This window comes from Bufo bufo, chromosome 7 (assembly GCF_905171765.1).
Source record: "Bufo bufo chromosome 7, aBufBuf1.1, whole genome shotgun sequence".
Taxonomy (NCBI): Eukaryota; Metazoa; Chordata; class Amphibia; order Anura; family Bufonidae; genus Bufo; species Bufo bufo.
In genome coordinates, this window is record NC_053395.1 from 156112504 (window position 1) to 156136997 (window position 24494).

A 24494-nucleotide genomic window follows, 5' to 3' on the forward strand; every position below is an offset into this window, starting at 1 on the left:
CAGCTACGCCAATTTATTTATGGCGGCATGGGAACAAGAGTCCATCATTTCAAAGCTGGTGGTGGACCTGGTGCTCTGGAAAAGATATATTGATGATGTTATTCTTATATGGGGAGGTACACTTCAATCCCTGTATCAATTCATAAACCTCTTTAATACAAACCAATATAACTTGAAATTTACATCAAACATCAGTAACCAAAAAGTTGCATTTCTGGATTTAAAAATAGAAATACAAGACAATCTATTTGTTTGTAGCACATACCAAAAAGATGTAGCTAAAGATTGTTTTATTCTCAGTACAAGCTGCCACCTACCAAGATGGCTACTCAATGTACCTAAAAGCCAGTTCAGGCGATTAAAAAGAAATTGTATCCGAATGGAACAATTTGAAGCAGAGGCAGACCAACTTAAAATGCAGTTTCTTGACAAACAATATCCATTAGTAGTAGTAGAGAAGTCCTTGAGAGAAGTTAAAGAGCTAGACTGATCCCTTTTATTCAAAACTAAAACTGTCACGGTCCCTCCTGTGAGAGAGGTGAGAAGATCGGATAGACTTGCTGCACATGAGGCTATCTGACAGGTCTCTCTGTTTTCCTCTATGTATGTTGTTGTTTGACAGGATCTCACCTCTCCTCAGGTGCTGCTCGTTATCAGTAATGAGGCTCTATTTAGATCCGCCCCACACTCATGACCATGCAGTTGATAGTTTCTGCTTGGAGTTGCTAGTGCTGGTTTGTCTTGGATCTCCTGCTTCTCCATACATCTCTAAGCTAAGTACTTGTTGCTGTTTCTTATTATCTGGTGTGTTGTTTCTAGGCCTCAGGGAGACACAGGTTCCTTAATTCTGGAAGAAACCAGCTGTCTCATCCTCTGCTACCTATCCTAGGGCTCGTCAGTTTTAGCAGGGCTTTAGGTATCTGGTGTATGAGTAGTTCCACCATCAGGATTTGCTCATACTGGCAGGCATTAGGGAAAGACCTAGGTATTACTAGGAGGTCACCATCCCTCTTCCTTAGCTTTTGAGGCCTAGATTGTTATTTATTCGTTGATGTGTGTATTTGGTGTTTCCCCTTCCCCATAACCTGTGACAAAAACAGTGATTAAAAGTAATACAGCAATTGATACATCAAAACTTGTCTTACCATTCAGTACAAAATATTTAAAAAAAAAATCTAAGATAATCCATAACCATTGGCATTTATTGAAAGAGGACAAAGTATTGGGGCCTATAATTCCTATGCAACCCCCAATAGTATATACTCGAGCGCCCAATCTTGGCTTATAAATAGCACCAACGGTAAAAAATCCCAAGTCTAAAATGAATATGGTGTCAAAAAATTGGTTGACATTGAGCGATTTCTTCAGATGCGGCAGTTGTCAAAATTGCAAGCAGACCAATTTTCTGAGGAAAACAAATATGGTTAAGTCTACAATCAATAATTATCAATGGGAAATTAAAGAACTACTTACCTATGCCAGCAAGGCAGTGATTTATATAGTTGAGTGTCCATGTGGGAGACAGTATATCGGACGAAAAAAAAGAGAGCTTTAAAAATAAGAATTGCAGAGCATATTAATAATATCAAAAAAGACTCTGATAAACACACTCTGTCTCATCATTTCAAACTATGTCATGACAGTAGTCCAAGAGGTATGAGATTTGTGGCATTGGAGACAGTTACTGCTAACTGGAGGGGAGGTGCTTTCATTGCCCAGATGTCCAGGTGCGAAACCAGGAAGATATACGAGTTTAGATCTTTGTTGCCAAGAGGTTTGAATGCAGAAGTAGAAATTTTTGGATTTCTCCGATAAGTGTATGGGACAGTTCACACAGAGTGTAATTGTTAGTCTGTACACAGACCACTTACACTCTCTGCGTCTTTCCCCTCACTCTATTGTCACAAAGAATCGTGAGCTGATTCTAGGCCTATTTATTGACCTTTTAAAGTAGTATTGAAGTCGTTGAAGTATTTTTGAATTTTTTTTTAAGTATTTCCAAACTATTTCCTATAGTTTAAATGTATATTTGAAACTTTTATAGTGTACAGATGAATTATATAGAAGACAAAGATTGACAATAAATACAGTATCTATAAGCTTTAAACCGTCAGTGCTGTTTTATATGGTATTTTTTAAATATCAAACATGATATCACGTATGATAGAACCTTTTAGATAATGAATATATACATCGCCATGAGAATACAGTTTAAAATAACTAGACATGGCATACCTCCATCCACACCAATTACATTCACCTGAGAGAGATTAGTTAGTAAACTGCATGTGAAAGACATCTCACCGAAATCAACATAGTACATAGCACCATATAAGATTGACCCCACTTACCATGAGAGAGGTGGATTGCGATGTCTTGGCAATGCCGTGAGGGTGTTGAGTTGTTGGTAAAGTGAGGATCTATGACAAAACAAAGGAGGAATAGACAATAATAATGAAAAATAAATAATAAAAAAGAAGGTATGAAAACATAAAAAGCAAGTGTAAAGATTTTATGTGAACATCGTCTGGAGAGGCATGTGCGATATATTACTGTGTGCACAAACTATGTCTACTTGTGGCCAAGTACAAACATGTTGTGGGCCACACAGGAAGAGATGTTCTATTATGGTGAACTAACCATATGTTCACTTTTAAACAGCGATATTATCTATTACGAAAGCAGTTTATCATAATCGACTAAGTCATTGTCAGAGGTGCAAAACCGATAAGACGCAAAATGTGAACTACATGGAAGGAGGTAGCACCTCGTGAGTGGAAGCGGAAACATGGGTGCACCTATATCAATATATACAAGAAAAACACTATACTTATAAGTGTGAGCAAATTACTATAGGAACGGTTTGTTTTTAATAATGTTAGCATTGAATAGCCAACTAGCAATCGCATTGTGTGAATGACACTTACTATAGTAAATACGATCCATTATAAGATGATCCAGTCCAGTTGTTTGATATGATCCAAAATGGTTTTAAAAAGAGGAAGGAACATCGTTCTGAAACGCGTCTGGTGGCGGCAAATTGTGTATATTGTGAACAGCAGCTTATTTATGAACTTGTATCTGGACTTATCCTGCTCACCTTACTGGAACACTGAGTGCATCTGGGAACTGCATGATCTTCACTGGAGGTGCCGCGGTCGGATGTCGCTCCCACAGGCTGCAAGTAACTGAGATAACAAAGCGGCCGTGAGTAATAATATAAGGATCGCAATTGGCACTAATCCAGTGTGTTTATAGCTCAGTGTCCAGTACTTCAGTATATGTGGAAGGACATTCACACCTTGATTACAATACATCTGTAGAAGTGCATGAACTTTGCTGGAGGCGCAACGGTCAGATATCGCTCTCATGGACAGCAGTAACTGAGAGAATAGTACGGCAGTCAATAGCACTAACCCAGTGTGTTTCCAACCTAGCATCTACCATTACAATATACTGTATGTGGATAGATGTTGTAGTGTGCACATAGCACGCTGAAGCACAGGTGTAGCCGTGTTGAATATACAAGTTTCGATTCACTTATAACAAGGGGCTCTATCCGGCATATCTGAAAAGGCATATACTTGACTTATATAAGCAGAACTCTGTTCACAAGGAATATTCCATTAACTTCACAGCTGCTTGTAGTTTTATTTTCATTTTCATTTTTGCTCCTTTTTTTTTACTAGAGCTCCGCATTTAGGGACTTAGATCATTGAATGTATTGAATTTTATACAAAAGGTTTTAATAATATATGACTTGTATAGTGATTTTTGTGTAGGAATTTTTCGAATTTATAGAATGTTTATCAGACTTTTTTAGGTATTGGAGGGATATAATAAAAGTTGCAACTAAATTACTGTGAACCAGACAATTTTATTTTGAAAGTGTTTTGTTCCACCTGAGAAGAGTCATGGTTATTCCTAATCTCCTGCTCTCTCACCCATCTGCTGATGATTGGCAGTTCTCTCCTAGAGAGAAAGGGAGAAAACTAGGTAGAAGACTGTCAGTCATCAGCAGGTGGGCAGGAGAGCAGTAAGTCATGAATAACCAGGAATCTTCTCAGGTGGCCGTGACTCTTCTCCAGGCCCGGGCTGCAATGATTGTGATGTTGGTTCTTGGCAACCACTTACTTTTTACTTATAAATGACAGACCGCTGAAATCAACTCACCTGTCTCTACTTTATTCTGCTGTTAGTATGGGCAGCATAAAGGTGATGACAGGTTCCCTTTAACTCTCTTGGGCATGTTCACCGGAGCTTCACAGGTTGCCACTGGAATCCTCTTCCACTCCTCCATGATGACATCCCGGAGCTGGTGGATGTTAGAGACCTTACAATCTTCCACCTTCCATTTGAGGATGCCCCAGAGATGCTCAATAGGGTTTAGGTCTGGAGACATGCTTGGCCAGTCCAGCACCTTTACTCTCAGTTTATTTACCAAGGCAGTGGTCGTCTTGGTGTTGTGTTTGGGGTCGTTATCATGTTGGAATACTGCCCTGCGGCACAGTTGCTGAAGGGAGGGGATCATGTTCTGCTTCAATATGTCACTGTGACTATGAACTATAGCTTCTCACAACCGGCAGCACTCATGCAGCCCCAAACCATGACACTGCCACCACCATGCTTGACTGTAGGCAAGACATACTTGTCTTTGTACTCCTCACATAGTTGCCACCAAACACGCTTGAAACCATCTGAACCAAATAAGTTTATCTTGGTCTGATCAGACCACAGGACATGGTTCCAGTAATCCATGTCCTTAGTCTACTTGTTTTCAGCAAACTGTTTCCAGGCTTTCTTTTGCGTCATCTTTAAACGAGGCTTCCTTCTGGGACGACAGCCATGCAGACCAATTTGATGCAGTGTGCGGCACATGGTCTGAGCAATGCTGGCAGCACACATAAGTCTTTTTTGAAATGACAACATCTGGATATGATGCAGAGTTTGTGCACCCAACACCTTTGGTTGACCATGGCGAGGCCTGTTCTGAGTGGAAACTATTTTGTTATACCGCTGTATGGTCTTGGCCACCGCGCTGCAGCCCAGTTTTAGGGTGCTGGCAATCTTCTTATAGCCTAGGCCATCTTTATGTAGAGCAACAATTCTTTTTTTCAGATCCTCAGGGAGTTCTTTGCCATGAGGTGCCATGTTGAACTTCCAGTGACCAGTACGAGAGAGTGTGAGAGCGATAACACCAAATTTAACACACCCGCTCCCCCACTCACACCTGAGACTTTGTAACACTAACGAGTCACATGACACCGTGTAGGGATAATGGCTAATTAGGCACAATTTGGCCATTTTCATTTAGGGGTGTACTTATTTTCGTTGCCAGCAGTTTAGACATTAATGGCTGTGAGTTGAGTTATTTTGAGGGCACAACAAATTTACACTGTTATACAAGCTGTACACTGACTACTTTACATTGTATCAAAGTGTCAGATCTTCAGAGTTGTCCCATGAAAATATATAATAAAATATTGATAAAAAGATGAGGGGTGTACTCAGTTTTGTGAGATACTGTACAATGATTTTTATACCGGATCCATCTTTTTCAGTTTATATTTAATACAACTGGATCCTGCCAAAGTGGATGCATCCGGATGTATTAAATGGCATGGATCCATTTAATTCCGGACCTGAGATCCTCTGCCGGATCTCAAAACCAGAATTAACAGCGCAAGTGTAAGGCTACTTTCAAACTCGGGTTTTGGGCGGATCCGTCATGGATCTGCAAAAACGGATCCGATGCAATAATACAACCGCATGCATCCGTCATGAACGGATCAGTTTGTATTATCTGTAACATAGCCAAGACGGATCCGTCATGAACTCCATTGAAAGTCAATGGGAGACGGATCCGTTTTCTATTGTGTCAGACTGTGTCAGAGAAAACGGATCCGTCCCCATGGACTTACATTGTGTGCCAGGACGGATCCGTTTGGCTCCGCCTCCAGAGCGGATTGGTGACGGAACGGAGGCAAACTGATGTATTCTGATTTTGGACCGCTTGTGAGAGCCCATGACGGATCTCACAAACGGAAAACCCAAAAAAAAGTGTGAAAGTAGACTAAAACAGACCTAAAAAAAATTTTACACAATATTTTGCAGTGCTGTGCTACTTCCACTTTCCCATGAGGTAGAACAAGACGACGTCAGAATGTGAAGTCCAAGGAACTGTTTGTCTACATTGTTTCCTATGTGAGGCTATGTAGCTTTATTTGTTTACTGCTGCCATGGCAATATGACTATTATGTGCTGATTAAATTATTAAAAGCTTCCATTGGTTATGTGCAATTAAAAAAAAAAAGGCATGAGTTAGAGCCGAAACACGTCACATGTATCTATATGACTCATGGAATAAATCCAGAGCATGTCAATATTGCACAGAGAGTGCTGGCATCTCTTTACATGTATGCATTTACCCCTATCAGCCGCAACAGCAACTTAGCCAGTATCTGTGTCAAGAAATTTTACTTTCCTGAGGCTTTCGGTTTCGTTTTTCCAAATATTATATTTTTTAAAGATGGATGCTCTAGGAATCATTTTCAAGAATCATCATTTCTAATTTAACAAGGAGGCTAATAAAGCTCATTGGTGGATAACTGGCTTACCGGGTTGAAACACTTCAATATTAGATTGCTGAGAAGTGCAAAACATACGTAAGAGGACATGGTCATCTGTCTAATGAGAGAAGAGGTTTACTGGAGGTGCGGCTCATAACGGAGTTCATACTCCACTGACTGTAAAGCATTAAACTACTGAACTCCTTCAAATGAATGATCGCCACCTGTAAAGTTCGCCTCTCAGCATTTCAAAATTGCTTGGTGTTTTAATTAAGATCCACTATTGGTGACACAGCGGAAATGAATGCATGAGAGGGTAGCTCTGATAAAATAAATCACTGGTAGCAAGTAGATACTGGCCCAGATTTACTAAACTTGGGATGTCTAGACCTGCACCAGATTTATCACAGGGGCTCAGCCTCACTGGATGATAAATCGGGAAGGACACTTTTCTCTGACTCTATAACAACTATTGTATGTCTTTCTTTGAGACAGAATTTTGCATCAGAATTATAGCACAATATTAGGCCAGACCCCCTTTCTCATGAAGCCACCGCCCCCACATGTCCTGCTCCCTTTTTGAGCGAGTCCAAAAAATTGGAAGAACATTAGTTGTGCCAATTTGCGCCTCTTTTTAGCTGGATTCTAGGTGCAGATACATTAATAAATCTGCACCATTGTACTTGCCTCAACAAACCCCTTATTCACCCCAGCGCTACCAACGAGCTGTTTTACTCAGTTATAAATCTAATTTGTGGAATAAAAAAACAAAATGAAAGATGAAGTCAAAGAGCAGATGCAGATTCGTCGTGAGATGACCATCCGTCCCTGTGTTCATAATGAGACATGTGGTTTGGAGGGAAATAATATTGCTAGGGATTAGCAGGAGATGGGGGCAATTAAAATACTGTAAATGGGTGTCCGTAAAAAAAGTCTCGGAAAAAGCCTTTAAGGAATTTTATCTTAAAAATGGGAGCCAATTTAAATACATAGTTGAAGGGAAACATGTTTGGAAATCTTACCCTTGTCCTTTATGCCAAGATCAGATTTGTACCTATGACACCGGCTGACCTGTTACATGTGCACTTGGCAGCTGAAGACATCTGTGTTGGTCCCATGTTCATATGTGCCCACATTGCTGAGAAGAAATGATGTTTTAATATATGCAAATGAGCCTCTAGGAGCAATGGGGGCGTTACTATTACACCTAGAGGCTCTGCCCTCTCTGCAACTGCTGCACCCTCTCCACTTTAATTGATAGGGCCAACAGTGTAAACATCATCACGCCTATCCCTGTCTTCTCCTAAAGTCTTGCACTGCACTGTGCACTTCAGTTTCTGGCACAGGCGGAGTACAGAAATAAGGCCCCCGGCAGTTCTCTTCTGTACTGTGAGCCTCTTTCCTGTACTGTGCCTGCGCTGGATACTGAAGCGCACTTTGTAGCTCGAGAATTTAGGAGAAGCCAGGGCTAGGCATGATTACGTTTACACCAGGGGCGTTGCTAGGGTCTCAAAAGATCCGGGGCCCGAGCCCCAATACATATAGCCCAATTCTCTAAGTCTAATGCCCCCTACGGTTATTATGCTCACCCTGAAGTGCCCTAATATTTATATCGCCCCCTACTGTTATAATGCCCCCACAGTGCTCCCAGTATTTATATCGCCCCCCTACTGTTATAATGGTCACCCTGAAGAGCCCCCAGTACTTATAATGCCCCCTGCAGTGCCCCCTGTAGTTATATTCCTCAGTTTACTGTCCTCAGAAATTATAATTCCTCAGCCCCTCCACCATACAGTCCCATGTAAATAACATTATTTCCCTCTTCGCCATAAAGTCCCATGTAAATAACATGACACCATCTCTCCAGCCCCCTCCAATATACAGTCCCATGTAAATAACATCCCTCTCTATCTAAAGCCCCCTCCAAAATACAGTCCCAAGTAAATAAAATCACACCATCTCTTCTGCTCCCTCCAATATACAGTCCCACCTAAATTACATCACCCCCTCCCCAGCTGCCTTCAATATACAGTCCCATGTAAAGAACATCACCCCCTCCCCAGCAGCCTTCAACATACAGTCCCATATAAATAGCATCACCCCCTCAATATTCAGTCCCATGTAAATAACATCACTCCCTTCCCCAGACACCTTCAACAGACAGTCCCATGTAAATAAAATCACCCCCTCCCTAGCCACCTCCAACATACAGTCCAATGTAAATAACATTACCCCTCAGCATTCAGTCCCATGTAAATAATATCACTCCCCTCCCACAGCCGCCTTCAACACATAGTCCCATGTATATAACATCACCCTGTCCCAGCCACCTCCAACATGCATTCCCATGTAAAAAACGTCACCCCCTTAACTTTCAGTCCCATGTAAATAACATCACTCCACCCCACTGTCCCATGTAAATAACTTCCCTCCATTCGGCCCTAACATACAGTCCCAGTTAAATTACAACTCCCAACATTGCTCTGCCTCTCCCTTAACTTACCGCTCCTCATGTAGCAGACCTCACCACAGCTTCTTCCCAGGAATTTTCTTCACCGCTGAGCCCTGTCTAATGGACTGGTCACATGATGGTGACATCATCGCAGGTCCTTTTCAGCTACTGCATATAGAACTGATCACATGACCTGTGATGTCACCACAGGTCCTTCAGCACTTGCAGAGCATTAGATTCAATTGTATTGCGGTCCAGAGGATGGCAATACAGTTGTATCTAGCAGGCAGCCAGTACATTCGGGGCCTGGGACAAAAAAATCAGGGGCCTAGGCTCCAAATGTTTTAACCTAGCAACTAAGGTGGCCACTGGCTTCACTCGAGAAAGCCGGAACTTCATCGGCCACGCCCACCTCCGTGAAGCTTTGCACCCATCGCCTGACGGGAAAAAAAACAGGGGGAGGAGAGGGAAGAACTTCTTGAATGGAAGGTGAGCTGGGGGCAGCCAGGGTGCTTCTCTCTCTCTGTCAGCCACAGGGAGTCATGTCTACGGCTCTAGTGACTGACTGGGGGTGAGAGAAGCCTCAATCAGTTGCTGCAGCTCACGTTCTGACAGCGCAGTGCTGCTGTCTGAGCGTGAGCTACTGAAAGGGTGGACATCCCTGTGTCCGTCCAGGCCCTGCGCCGGACGGAGGACAGGGAGCCTGAAAACCGGACGTCTGGCCACCCTACTAGCAATGCTCCTGGTTTACACTGCCTGGCCCTGTCAAAGTGCAGAGGGCACAGCAGTTGCAGAGAGGGCAGAGTCTCTAGGTGTAATAGTAACGCCCCCATTGCTCCTAGAGGCTCATTTGCATATATTAAAACATAATTTTTCTCAAGAAATGTGGTCACATATGAACATGGGACGAACACAGATGTCTTCAGCTGCCAAGCGCACAGGTAACAGGTCAGCCAGCGTCATAGGTACAAATCTGCTGCCAGGGGCCCTTTACATAATAAAGTGGTAGATCATGGGCAAATCAATGGGTAGTTTACAAAATGGCTGTGATGACATACTCGTTTTATTATTAGGAAGTTGCAGTGTCACAACTGTTTTTTCTTATTCCTAAATGAGATTCATGGCATAAAGCCACCGACATGGCTAGAAAATTGTGCCGAGATTCATTGGCAGATATAAGGCCTCATGCACACGACCGTTTTTTTTTTGCGGTCCGCAAAACGGATTTCCGTTGTTCCGTGAGCCGTGACCGTTTTTTCTTCCGTGGGTCTTCCTTGATTTTTGGAGGATCCACGGACATGAAAAGTGAAAAAGAAAAACTAAGTCAAGTTTGCATTGAAAATGATAGGAAAAACGGACACGGATCACGGACACGGATCACGGACGCGGATGACTATCTTGAATGGGTCCGTGAACCGTTGTCCGTGAAAAAAATAGGACAGGTCATATTTTTTTCACGGACTGGAAAAACGGATCACTGACGCGGAAGCCAAACGGTGCATTTTCCGATTTTTCCACGGACCCATTGAAAGTCAATGGGTCCGCGAAAAAAAACGGAAAACGGAACAACGGCGGCGGATGCACACAACGGTCGTGTGCATGAGGCCTAAGGGAAAGAAAATCCCAGGATTAGGTCAACTGGAGAGGAGTGCGGATCACAAAGACGTTTTTTCTTTTTCCAGCAGTCTTGCTGTTTGTGTAAAAGGCAGTGACGATCTGTCCCATCTTATTCCTTTCAATGAATACGTTTGTCATGCTTTCATTTACGTAATTAGGAAACACATTTGGGATTAGCAAAGAAGCTCCGACAGTAATACATTTATTTCCATGCTCATTGCTCCCCATTGAAATTCAGCAGTGGAGGACACTTAATGTGGCTAATTAAGATGCTTCTAATGTATGATTTAACACAATTTTTTATTGCTTTGGCTGCGTTTCCTTGAACAAATTGTGCTTCAAAATAAAATGTACACCCCCTCTCTCAGAAATTAAGGACCCAGCGCGAATGAGCAGAATTCAGTTACCAGGTTCATGTTTTATCCCACGAGGCTTATTATTGTACCTGATTTCAGGCCGTGTAGCATCAAGTACGGCAGAGATTAAAGAGTGGACAGTTCGCATTGTTTGGCGGGCTGCCATCTTTTTTCACAAGTCCGGCGAGGCACAGGTAAGCCCTTATCTGTGCCTGTGCGCGAGCCGGTCTGAAAACAAGTGCGGTCAGCGGGAGCAGGCAGTTCTGAGAACAGCCACCGGGGGCCTTCATCGGGCTTACCTGTGCCTAGCCAGACTTGTGAAAAAAGATGGCAGCCCGCATATGTTCGCGGGCGAACAATGCGAACTGGCTATCACTGCAGATGAGCACCATGGCCTCCTCGCAACTTGCTAAGCACAACCTCATCCATTGTATAGCGGCTGTGCTGGGTATTGCAGTCCAAGTCCATTCACATAAAAATAGGCAAATGAGGCGCTAATACCTCCAAAACAAGTGCATTTTCAGTAGTAAATTACACAAAAAAAACAAGACAGTCTAAAATATAATTTTTACACCTACAAACAGGCGCAGACACTATAATAAACGTGCCCCTTTGACTCTTATTTTGACTATTTACTATTGCCACAAAGGGCTTTGACATGTGGTCCTTTGATTACTTCTATAATGAGGCCTCGTCTACATTTCCATGTCAGTGTCATGTCCGTAAAAAAAAAGCGGGGGGTGTTTCCCTGAAGATATCTGTGAAGGATCCGTGGTTGGTCCGTGTGTCCATTTTTACCATCCATGTGTTATCTGTAATTCACGGACTTTGCTCAGCTGAAAATTAATTTCCAAAAAATCTCTTGCGTGAAAAACGGACGCAACATGGACTAAAAACAAGCTCAAACATTTTAGTAAATGTGCCCTTAATTGTCAGATGTTAGACTTAAAGGGGTTATCCCACTTAGCAGTTTCATACTTACCTGCTGCCACTGCGCGTTCACTTCCTGGATTCTGGCTGGGGGCGGGCTTCATCTTGATTGAAGTCTTCTCCCGGCCGGGCCGCGCGCTGGACTGAACGCGCACGCTGCCGCGCATGCGCAATGTGACTTATTTCTGGCCAGTATAGTACAGAGCCGGCGTGCGCGTTCGCAGCTCTGTACTATTCTGGCCGGGAAGAAGTCACCGTCGCGCATGCGCGGCAGCGTGCGCGTTCAGGACAGCGAGTGGCCCGGCCGGGAGAAAAGAAGAAGTCTTCTGGGCAAGCGCGACCATCGGGATTTTGCGGAAGAGCGGTGGTCGTAACCAGGGGAGACCGAGTCACAACAATGAGGTAAGTGGGGATGAATTTTCTCCTAATCGGTGGGAATTTGTTAATAAAGTATATTTACAAAAATGATTACTGTCAAATCATTAACAGATTTAACAGTGATCATTATGATGGGATAACCCCTTTAAGCCAAAAAAGACAAACTAAATTTATGAAAGGATAATAAATGAGGCGCAAATTGAAGACAGATTTTGCCAATACGCCAGTTTTTTTTTTTAGTCCAAAAAAGGTGAGCTTAGTAAATGTGGCCCAATGACTGTGTGAGTAAGGCCTAATAGGCATACACTGAGAGCAGGCCTTCATTAGGTCCCCATCTGATATCTGCACCCCACAATCTCATTCACAGCAGTGCTGATTCCTGGCAGAGGGAGCTTTCTCCCTCTGAAACCACTTAGATGCCGCTGTCGCTATTAAGTGCGGCATTTAAGGGGTTAAGCAGCTGGGATCGGTGGCAATCAGGGCCGATAGAGCAGGAGACCGGCTGTTATTTGAGAGCTAAGCCCCCGTTCTCCACTGCACAGGAGACCAGTACAGTGCACCTCCCAATGTATGGCACTGGACGGTGGGAGTTGTAGTTTCACAACAGCTGGAGGTTGCTGCCCCTGTTCTGTACAGTAAAAAAAAAAAGTATGGCCAAAAGCCAAAAGGATGGGTAAATGGGGGCCTATAGCTATGTTCAGCGTATGTACCATGAGCTTTAACTGGTGAATACGGCAAACGGGTTCGCGCAAACGCAGTGCAAACATGGCCTTAGTTTCCGGAGCTATTGGGATCATGAGACAATACATATAAACTTTTATTCCATATTTATTTTAGAATATAAAGATGATTTACCGTAATAAGGACACATTTCAATGGGAGTCACATTTCTAAATCAGAAGCTAGGGAAATCTGAGATTTGGACTTTGCTGGTAAATCATCATTAGGATGACGTGCGTCTGAGTAATATGGACTATCAGTGTGATTTATGACATAATATTATGAGACACGATAATATCATCAGTTATATTTTTGTGTCACCTCCAAAAATACATTGTAGATGTCTGGAAATGCTACAGGAACTAAGTGGGAGATTTAAACTGGTTTAAAGTAGAACTGGCATGGGCTACTTTTTACACGTGCGGCAGCGTGATCCGGCAATCTGCATGCAAACGGAGAGCATTTGTAGACAGATCCGGATGCGGATCCGTCTTACAAATGCATTGCAAGAACGGATCCGTCTCTCCGGGTGTCATCCGGAGAAACAGATCCATGATATATTTTGTTCACACTTTTAATGGTCTGCGCATGCGCAGACCGGAAGGACAGACCCGGCATTGCGGTATTTTTAATGCACTAATACATTTCAATGTAAATTAATGCCAGATCCGGCATTCCGGCAACTGATCCGGAATTTTGGACTGAGATAATACGTCCAAAACGCCGTTCAGTGACTGAACTGAAGACATCCTGATGCATCCTGAACGGATTTCTCTCCAGTCAGAATGGATGGGGATAAAACTGATCAGTTCTTTTCCAGTATAGAGCCCCTAGGATGGAACTCAATGCCGGAAAAGAATAACGCTAGTGTGAAAGTACCCTTAGTTGCCTGCCCATAGCAACCAATCAGATTCCACCTTTCATTTTTCAGCGCTCGTTCGGAAAATGAAAAGTTGAATCTGATTGGTTGCTATGAGGCAACTAGGACAGTTTTCCTTGACACCAGTTTGATAAATCTCCCGCACACTGCAGCGTCCCACTCAGGACACGTGGGAACTGCAAAATAGCTTAAAATTGCATTATCATACTGCATGTTATTTTGTACTACATCACCTGTTGTATCCCTGTTCATAGTCTGGTCTGGTGTAATTTATACATCCCACCACTAGATGGGGATAGCACTTAGGTCATATATAAACCTTAGCAAGGCCTAGTGTGGAAGAGAATTCAAATTCAAACAGAGATGAGAATGCAGAGTGAAGACTACACACCACAGATTAGTGAGTGGAGCCAACTTCGCTATGTGGTAGTACCAGGGTGTGAGGCGCAGAAGACTGCTTTCCTTCTGTGGCCGGACTATATACTTGTATCCCTGACCAGTAGGAGAGAGTTTGCCTCCCTGGAACAGACCCAAGCATCAGAAAGATTCATCTGTGATAATAGCCGTTATTTAGGGCCACAGACACCTTTGCGCATGGTGGAGGACTTATAGCTTTTGGCAGCCACACCATAATTCTGGGAAACAGAGTAGCTACCTGTCCCAATATTCAGCTTGGAGGGGAAAGACAAGGTATAGGACTGAGCATACCAACTGAAGTAAGGTAACCACAGCCTGAATCAGAGCCCAAGAAGCCTAGGAACAGTGGATTCACAGATTAACTCTACTACTAACAAAGACTGCATTTTGATTGATGTACCTGCTGCAACTGGAACCAACATTAGTAAAAGTTGTGAGTTGCATCTTACCACTGTCTACCTCATTATTACTACTATTGGTTGTACCACCATTAACGGTACTGGCGTCACGACAAATACCATCAAGGGACTCAGCCGCAACAAGCACCCTAAGCACCCCTAACATCAAGGGCACCTCAACCACCATCTTGGCTGATGCTTCCCTACCACAGAGCGTGCCCCGGAGGATTTCGTGCTGTCCACCTCAACACTGTGCTGCCAGCCCAGGGAGGCTTTCTGATAACCGTGAGTAAACTGATGAACTGTGTGTTATTGTTTGGCTGTTGCCCCTGCGGTACTGGCTGGTTGCATATCTTTTCTTGGCGTCACGAACAGGATATTAACCCTTGCGCCATATTTGAAAGACTGTTGTATGTGAATAAGCCCCTTTCCTTGATTAGAAGACTTTTGCTTATTGTGCACTGTTTTCGGCTACAGAACAGTTTAAACTGCTTGAAAATTGCATGGAAGTGCTAGACTAGTTCCCAGCATAAAAATCATAGTGTTAAAAGTGAGAAAAACAGACATTTGTGTGTCACTAAAACGGCTTGCTGTCAATAAATAGACTATTTATATGCATTTAAGATGGCCGCCGGAATTCTTGTTTAAAAAAATACTGCGCCATCACTGTGGACAAGTTAGCGACACCCCCTGAAAAACGGGAAAACCTAGTTCCACCCATTTATGCAAAATTGTCCGGCCAGCCCGTCCTACCTTTTGCTGTATCAATTCCGAGAGGCCAACCCTGTATGCAAACACAGCGCCGCCTCCTCTGCCCTATGAAAAGTCCTGCCGCAGAGCAGAATGGGTGGAACCATGTGTGGACTATCGATGTGCCCACCTATTGGATGTTGTGACAAAGACATCGCCACCTATGAATATCTTAATACACAAAAGACTGCTCCATTATTGCGTGCCCCTACACCATCCAACCCAAATGGAGTACTGACCGTTGTTGTTCCGGACACCCGATTCACTGAGACCGCCCCTAGTATGGTGGATAATGGTTGCGCCGCTCCTGTCACTCAGACAGACCTGGGAGGCGGGCCTAAGACTCAGGAAGAGCGTGACGTGCGTGCGCACGTTCAAAAGAGACGCTAATTGCTGCATGGAGAGAGGAGTGAATTGCCGAAGCAGCATGGCAGAAAAGCAAGAGAGCTCTGCACCAGAGATTGAATCCGGACGGGACCCTGTCCGCCGCTCTGACATGGACCCCTACGCATATGACTCCAGAACTGCAGGTTCGTGTACAAGACTTGTGGGACCGCCACTGGAGGGAACGTAGTGAGGACCGCAACACTGAATCTGCGGATGGCGGTGCAGGTCAGCATGCAGTTGCGATGCCGCGACACCAGCTTCGAAAATTTGCCGAAAGGTCCGGTCTGGTTGCTGATGCCCCCGCCATAGTGTGGCCCACCATGGAACAGACAGCACTTTGGGCTAAGTTGTCCGCGGAGATTAAGTCCGCTCGACTCCCGCGCACCCACGCTTGCAAGAAGTATAATGAGTGTCTAACCCGTAAATTACTGGAGGCACCGGTAAAGGATTTCCCGGTACCAGTACGGAAACTGGGCCGAGTGCTGGACTTTTGCAAACAACGGGGATTTGGATTCATCCGCGATATCGAGACCAATCGTGATTACTATGTCAATCGCCGGTCTGTGAAAAGGAAGGAGCTTCCCCCTTGGCTACATAGCCTATATGTCAATGATGTGGTAGAGTTCACCCCTGCAGAGGGTACACGTGGACCTTATGCTACCGCAGTACGTCGGCCAGGACAGCCCATGGAGATCCAGGAGCTTAATAAAGACTCTGAGTCTGAGGAGGATCTAGAGCAGGAACCTTCTACCACCCCCGTGCGGCCTGCTGCAAAGTATGTGCCACCAAGTACTCAGAATCAATACGCCACTGGTTTTGCAGGAACCAATATTCTCTGGCAACCCGCCATTGTTACCAGAGACCCTGATAGTAAGCCTAAACCCCAGAGGGAACGGGTTAGAAGAAGAAGGCCCGAGCCACAAAGCCTCAGTACAGCTGTGGAGGACTGTGCAATGTTTATATTCACATGTGCATATTTGGTGGTGTGCATTTGGTGTATTTCAGGAATCGGCTTAGAGATCCACAGCTTCAGATATTACCAATGTCGAGGGAGACTCATATTTTACCATGGGGGTATGCAGCGTCCCACTCAGGACACGTGGGAACTGCAAAATAACTTAAAATTGCATTATCATACTGCATGTTATTTTGTACTACAACACCTGTTGTATCCCTGTTCATAGGCTGGTCTACCTCATTATTACCACTGTCTACCTCATTATTACTACTATTGGTTGTACCACCATTAACGGTACTGGCGTCACGACAAATACCATCAAGGGACTTAGCCGCAACAAGCACCCTAAGCACCCCTAACATCAAGGGCACCTCAACCACCATCTTGGCTGATGCTTCCTACCACAGAGCGTGCCCCGGCGGATTTTGTGCTGTCCACCTCAACATGTGCTGCCAGCCCAGGGAGGCTATCTGCTAACCGTGAGTAAACGGATGAACTGTGTGTTATTATTTGGCCCCTCATCGGTCCACCGTGCACTTCACGTGTTGCCCCTGCGGTACTGGCTGGCTGCAACACGACCGTTGGATGTTTTGCGGTCCACAAAACATGAATACCAGTCGTGTGCATTTCGCATTTCATGGAACGGAACAGCTGGCCCCTAATATAAAAATCTTATCCTTGTTTGTAATGCAGGCAATAATAGGACATGTTCAATTTTTTGGCGGAACGGCCATGCGGATGCGGAGTTCTATTTTTTGAAGCCCCATTGAAGTGAATGGTTTCACATACAGGCCTAAAAAAAAATGGAAATGACACAGAAAAAAATACGTTTGTGTAGGAGTCCATGCTCAAGGCATTAGTACTATGGTACTATGCAAAATAGTATAGTACCTGCCTCCAAAACAGCCTCCACTTGTGCGACCAGCTGCTCCATTCATTTATATGGGAATTCTGGAGATAGCCGAGTGCTGTACTCAGCTATCTCCGGAACGCAACCGGAATACCCCTTTAATAAATCAGCTTAATCGTATTTGGTTTAAGTCTGACCTCTAGTGGTTGTTTTCTTGTAAGACAGGTTGATATTTACTAAGGGGGTCATTTACTAACCAGAAATACGCTTATCTTAGGCGTATTTCTAGCGCAGATTGCGGCGCAAAGCGAAGGGGACAGACAGATTTACCATTTTCTACACCTGTTTTAGATGTAAAAAATGGTCTAGACAGCAAGGAAGCTGTCTGACATTTAGAAGCGGCAGTGGATGTAGAGGCCGGCGCCTCTTCATAACCCCAGCAGATCCACTGCCAGCGCAGGGGCTTATTAAGACCTAAAGATCTAAAACGCAGGTCTTAATAAATGACCCCCTAAGACTTGTCCCATTGGTTTGCCCATGAAGAAATTGCACAAATAAATGGAAAAAAGTTGCAACTCTATCTCTTACAATGCACAAAAATGCGCAAGTTCCCCCTAAAACAAACCAGAAAAAAAGCTTGGTCAGGAGTGGAGTAAAAATAAGGCTGTTTATGCGCCTAATTCAGGTGCAAAAAAAGGCGCTGGAAAATGTGGTAAAACAGACACAACCCGGATATTACAAAGTGACTGATGACATTTACACTCACCTAAAGAATTATTAGGAACACCTGTTCTATTTCTCATTAATGCAATTATCTAGTCAACCAATCACATGGCAGTTGCTTCAATTAATTTAGGGGTGTGGTCCTGGTCAAGACAATCTCCTGAACTCCAAACTGAATGTCAGAATACAGGGAGTGCAGAATTATTAGGCAAGTTGTATTTTTGAGGATAAATTTTATTATTGAACAACAACCATGTTCTCAATGAACCCAAAAAACTCATTAATATCAAAGCTGAATATTTTTGGAAGTAGTTTTTAGTTTGTTTTTAGTTTTAGCTATTTTAGGGGGATATCTGTGTGTGCAGGTGACTATTACTGTGCATAATTATTAGGCAACTTAACAAAAAACTAATATATACCCATTTCAATTATTTATTTTTACCAGTGAAACCAATATAACATCTCAACATTCACAAATATACATTTCTGACATTCAAAAACAAAACAAAAACAAATCAGTGACCAATATATCCACCTTTCTTTGCAAGGACACTCAAAAGCCTGCCATCCATGGATTCTGTCAGTGTTTTGATCTGTTCGCCATCAACATTGCGTGCAGCAGCAACCACAGCCTCCCAGACACTGTTCAGAGAGGTGTACTGTTTTCCCTCCTTGTAAATCTCACATTTGATGATGGACCACAGGTTCTCAATGTGGTTCAGATCAGGTTAACAAGGAGGCCATGTCATTAGATTTTCTTCTTTTATACCCTTTCTTGCCAGCCACGCTGTGGAGTACTTGGACGCGTGTGATGGAGCATTGTCCTGCATGAAAATCATGTTTTTCTTGAAGGATGCAGACTTCTTCCTGTACCACTGCTTGAAGAAGGTGTCTTCCAGAAACTGGCAGTAGGACCGGGAGTTGAGCTTGACTCCATCCTCAACCCGAAAAGGCCCCACAAGCTCATCTTTGATGATACCAGCCCAAACCAGTACTCCACCTCCACCTTGCTGGCGTCTGAGTCGGACTGGAGCTCTCTGCCCTTTACCAATCCAGCCACGGGCCCATCCATCTGGCCCATCAAGACTCACTCTCATTTCATCAGTCCATAAAACCTTAGAAAAATCAGTCTTGAAATATTTCTTGGCCCAGTCTTGACATTTCAGCTTGTGTGTCTTGTTCAGTGGTGGTCGTCTTTCAGCCTTTCTTACCTTGGCCATGTCTCTGAGTATTGCACACCTTGTGCTTTTGGGCACTCCAGTGATGTTGCAGCTCTGAAATATGGCCAAACTGGTGGCAAGTGGCATCTTGGCAGCTGCACGCTTGACTTTTCTCAGTTCATGGGCAGTTATTTTGCGCCTTGGTTTTTCCACACGCTTCTTGCGACCCTGTTGACTATTTTGAATGAAACGCTTGATTGTTCGATGATCACGCTTCAGAAGCTTTGCCATTTTAAGAGTGCTGCATCCCTCTGCAAGATATCTCACTATTTTTGACTTTTCTGAGCCTGTCAAGTCCTTCTTTTGACCCATTTTGCCAAAGGAAAGGAAGTTGCCTAATAATTATGCACACCTAATATAGGGTGTTGATGTCATTAGACCACACCCCTTCTCATTACAGAGATGCACATCAGCTAATATGCTTAATTGGTAGTAGGCTTTCGAGCCTATACAGCTTGGAGTAAGACAACATGCATAAAGAGGATGATGTGGTCAAAATACTCATTTGCCTAATAATTCTGCACGCAGTGTAGGAAAGAAAGGTGATTTAAGCAATTTTGAGCGTGGCATGGTTGTTGGTGCCAGACGGGCCGGTCTGAGTATTTCACCATCTGCTCAGTTACTGGGATTTTCACGCACAACCATTTCTAGGGTTTACAAAGAATGGTGTGAAAAGGGAAAAACATCCAGTATGCAGCAGTCCTGTGGGCAAAAATGCCTTGTGGATGCTAGAGGTCAGAGGAGAATGGGCCGACTGATTCAAGCTGATAGAAGAGCAATGTTGACTGAAATAACCACTCGTTACAACCGAGGTATGCAGCAAAGCATTTGTGAAGCCACAACACGCACAACCTTGAGGAGGATGGGCTACAACAGCAGAAGACCCCACCGGGTACCACTCATCTCCACTACAAATAGGAAAAAGAGGCTACAATTTGCACGAGCTCACCAAAATTGGACTGTTGAAGACTGGAAAAATGTTGCCTGGTCTGATGAGTCTCGATTTCTGTTGAGACATTCAAATGGTAGAGTCCGAATTTGGCGTAAACAGAATGAGAACATGTATCCATCCTCTGATGGCTACTTCCAGCAGGATAATGCACCATGTCACAAAGCTCGAATCATTTCAAATTGGTTTCTTGAACATGACAATGAGTTCACTGTACTAAAATGGCCCCCACAGTCACCAGATCTCAACCCAATAGAGCGTCTTTGATTTGTGGTGGAATGGGAGCTTTGTGCCCTGGATGTGCATCCCTCAAATCTCCATCAACTGCAAGATGCTATCCTATCAATATGGGCCAACATTTCTAAAGAATGCTATCAGCACCTTGTGGAATCAATGCCACGTAGAATTAAGGCAGTTCTGAAGGCAAAAGGGGGTCCAACACCGTATTAGTATGGTGTTCCTAATAATTCTTTAGGTGAGTGTATATCTAAGAGTCAAAAAATAGTCTTCCCAACATACAAGGCAGAGGCAGCAGTTCTGCAGCTGAAAAGACAGAAGTTTAGTCAGGAAATAAGAAAAATCCTCTATTCTTTACACTGCAGGCTGTATCAAGCAAACTGGAAAATGAAGCAAAATAGACACAACCCTGATATTACAAAGTGACTGAGAACATTTATGTCTAAGGGCTCATGCCCATGAACGTAAGGGCTCTGTGCCCGTGCTGCGTACCGCATCTCCGGATTTGCGCACCCATTCAAGTGAACGGTTCCGCATCCGTGATGCGGAATGCACACAGCTGGTGACCTGTGTATTGCGGAACTGCCGTATGTGGTCTGTAGCACGGGCACGGAGCTACAGAATCATAGCGACAGCTTTATGTCAGTATTTTGCATCCGAACGGAACAGGCGGCCCATTGTAGAAATGCCTATTCTTGTCCGCAAAACGGACAAGAATAGGACATGTTATATTTTTTTTGCAGGGCCACGGAGCAGAGCAACGGATGCGGACAGCACACGGAATGCTGTCCGGATTTTTGGCGGCCCCACTGAAGTGAATGGGTCCACACCCGAGCCGAAAAAACTGCGGCTCGGATACGGACCAGAACAACGGCCGTGTGCATGAGGCCTAATTCTGTAGAAGTACAGAGGCACATGGCATTATAAATCAGTATAAGGCCTCAAGCACACGAACCTTGTTTGGATCTGCATCTGAGTGCTTTTTTTTGTGGCTCAGATGAGGATTGCAGACCCATTCACTTCAATGGGGTACCTCCGTTCTGCGGCCCGGCAAAAAAAATAATACAACATGTCCTATTCTTGTCCATATCACAGACAAGGATAGGACTGGTCTATTGAGGGCCACAAAATGGAAAACGCACACGGCCAGTATCTGTGTTTTGCAGATCCGCAATTTGCGGACCACAAAAAAAAGGTACGGCCGTGTGCATGAGGCCTAATGTCGTGCGCACCTGTAAGACAAGCAGTGTACAAAATGGAGGATCATGCTCACACATGGAGGGAGATTTATGGACTGCAAACGCTCGTATGAAACAGCTCTAAGTCTTATTTTATTAGTTACTACAAAAAATGCACCTGTTTGCGCCTTGATCGACTATTTTAATTTTTTTTGACTAATTCAGAAGTTTTTTTTACTTTTGCGATTAATTTCCGACCTATTTATGTAGGTGCGCCTTTTTTGTGTGCCTGAATTTGTCTAATTTCTTCCCCTATGTTACGATGATGAAAGTTGTGAGGAAGTGAAAGCTGCCTTTTAATAATATGAATTCTTAGCCCTCATAGGGGATGGGTGACAGTCTAAGGCCTCATGCACAGTTTTTGCGGCTCGGGTGCGGACCCATTCACTTCAATGGGGCCGCAAAAGATGCGGACAGCACTCCGTGTGCTGTCCGCATCCGTTCCTCCGTTCCGAGGCCCCGCAAAAAAAATGTTGCATGTCCTATTCTTGTCCGTTTTGCGGACAAGAATAGGCATTTCTAAAATGGGCCTCCCGTTCCGTAAATTGCGCAAGGCACACAGACGGCTTCCGTTTTTTTGCGGATCCGCGATTTACGGACCACATTCACATCAGTGATTTCCATCAGTGATTGTGATGCTAAAACCAGGATTGGTATAAGGGAAAGATCTGCACCTGTTCTGTGTTCAGAGCCGCGCCTGGTTTTGGCTCAAAATCACTGATGGAAATCACTGACCGAACACTGACGTGTGAATGAGGCATAAGTCAGGGGTAGGCAACCTCTGGCACTTGCTCTGCTCCTCTCAGAACTCTCATAGAAATTAATAGAGGATGCTGGGAATTGTAGTTTCACAACAGCTGGAGTGACTGATCCCTGGTGTAAGTAGTAATACTCCATGCTAGAAAGTTGAAAATAAACCTTTTCATATTGGGCCAGCTAAAAGAGAGCAAACTGGCATAGGCTCTACCCTCTCTCTATAGCTAAACAATGCCACCTAGTGGTAAATATAGTGCAAAGCAATCCTGCTGCATGGTAATACTTTTCACCCATAGGACTCCCATGTGCAAGCTCGGACTGGGGTTCTTTGGGTCCGCCAGAGAAAATTATTCTCGGGGCCCAAACCCCACATCATCAATAAAGTCTAACAGGTTTTGACTCAAAGAAAAAAACCCGAGTGGCAAGTAATTGTCTGCAAAGGCAGGTTCAGATGTTTTTGTCTCTGGACCTTTGGGGGTCCACTATGGTAGCAAAGCCTGGGCCCACCAGAGGACCTTCTGGTAGAACAGTCCAATGCTGCCCATGTGTGTGTCTGTATCACTATTTTAAATCAAATTTCATGTTCCATTAAATTCTTAAAGGGGTTGTCCCATGTCCCAACAGATATCACACAGTACATGACAGTCTATTTCTAACAAACTTAGAACCGGCCCTGTACCTCACATGGATCCAGAAATCGCCGCAATCATTGATGAAACTGCTCTTTTCAAGCTAGCAGCTCAGAGGGGGTGTCCTTTCTGCTGCAGCTGGTGGCAGTTGAAGGATGGAACTGAGCATGTATGTCAACCTTACTGAATTCGACAGAGAATTTAGAAAAAGGGCAAAACAGCAGGTGGCGCTATACAAATAGTTTTCACTGAGTAAGGCCTCTTTTACGCGGGCGAGAATTCCGCGCGGGTGCAATGCGTGAGGTGGACGCATTGCACCCGCACTGAATCCGGACCCATTCACTTCAATTGGGCTGTTCAGATGAGCGGTGATTTTCTGCATATTTCAATCTGGTTGCAAAGTGTACGAGTGCCCGCTCATCTTTTTATTTTTATGTTCACGCATCACTTGTGCGTTGAAATCGCAGCATGTTCTATAATTCGCGTTTTTCACGCAACACAGGCCCCATAGAAATGAATGGGGCTGCGTGAAAATCGCATAACATCCGCAATCAAGTGCGGATGCAATGCGATTTTCCTGCATGGTTGCTAGGAGATGATGTTAGTAAATTGATAAAAGTCAATTCACTGTATTATTTTCCCTTATAACATTGTTATAAAGGAAAATAATAGCATTCTTAATACAGAATGCTTAGTAAAATGTGGCTTGAGGGGTTAAAAAATAAAAAAAATTAACTCACCTCATCCAGTTGATCGAGCAGCCGGCATCATCTTCTTTCTTCTTCTTTCAGGACCTGCAAAATGACCTTTGATGACGTAATCGCGCTCACCACCTGGTGAGCGCGGTGACGTCAGCGCAGGTCCTTCTGAATAAAGATAGAAGATCCTTGTATCTTCATTCAACAGGACCTGCACTGACGTCTGGTGAGCGCGATTACGTCATCAAAGGTCCTTTTGCAGGTCCTGAAAGAAGAAGAAAGACGACGATGCCGGCTGCTCGATCAAGTGGATGAGGCGAGTTAATTTTTTTTTACTTTTTAACCCCTCAAGGCACATTTTACTATGCATTCTGTATTAAGA

The 24494-nt window shown here is 44.0% G+C and overlaps 1 protein-coding gene across 1 annotated transcript in view; it reads right to left on the minus strand.

The window, feature by feature from the left end:
• Positions 1-12713: 12713 nt before the first annotated feature.
• Positions 12714-24494, minus strand: part of POFUT2 (protein O-fucosyltransferase 2) — a 38306-nt gene continuing 26525 nt past the window's right edge. Inside the window, exons 10-11 of the mRNA XM_040440973.1 lie at positions 12856-12862; positions 12714-12724 (exon numbers count right to left, since the gene is read on the minus strand). The gene's annotated coding sequence lies outside the window, so the exon portion shown is untranslated. The remainder of the gene's footprint in view (positions 12725-12855; positions 12863-24494) is intronic.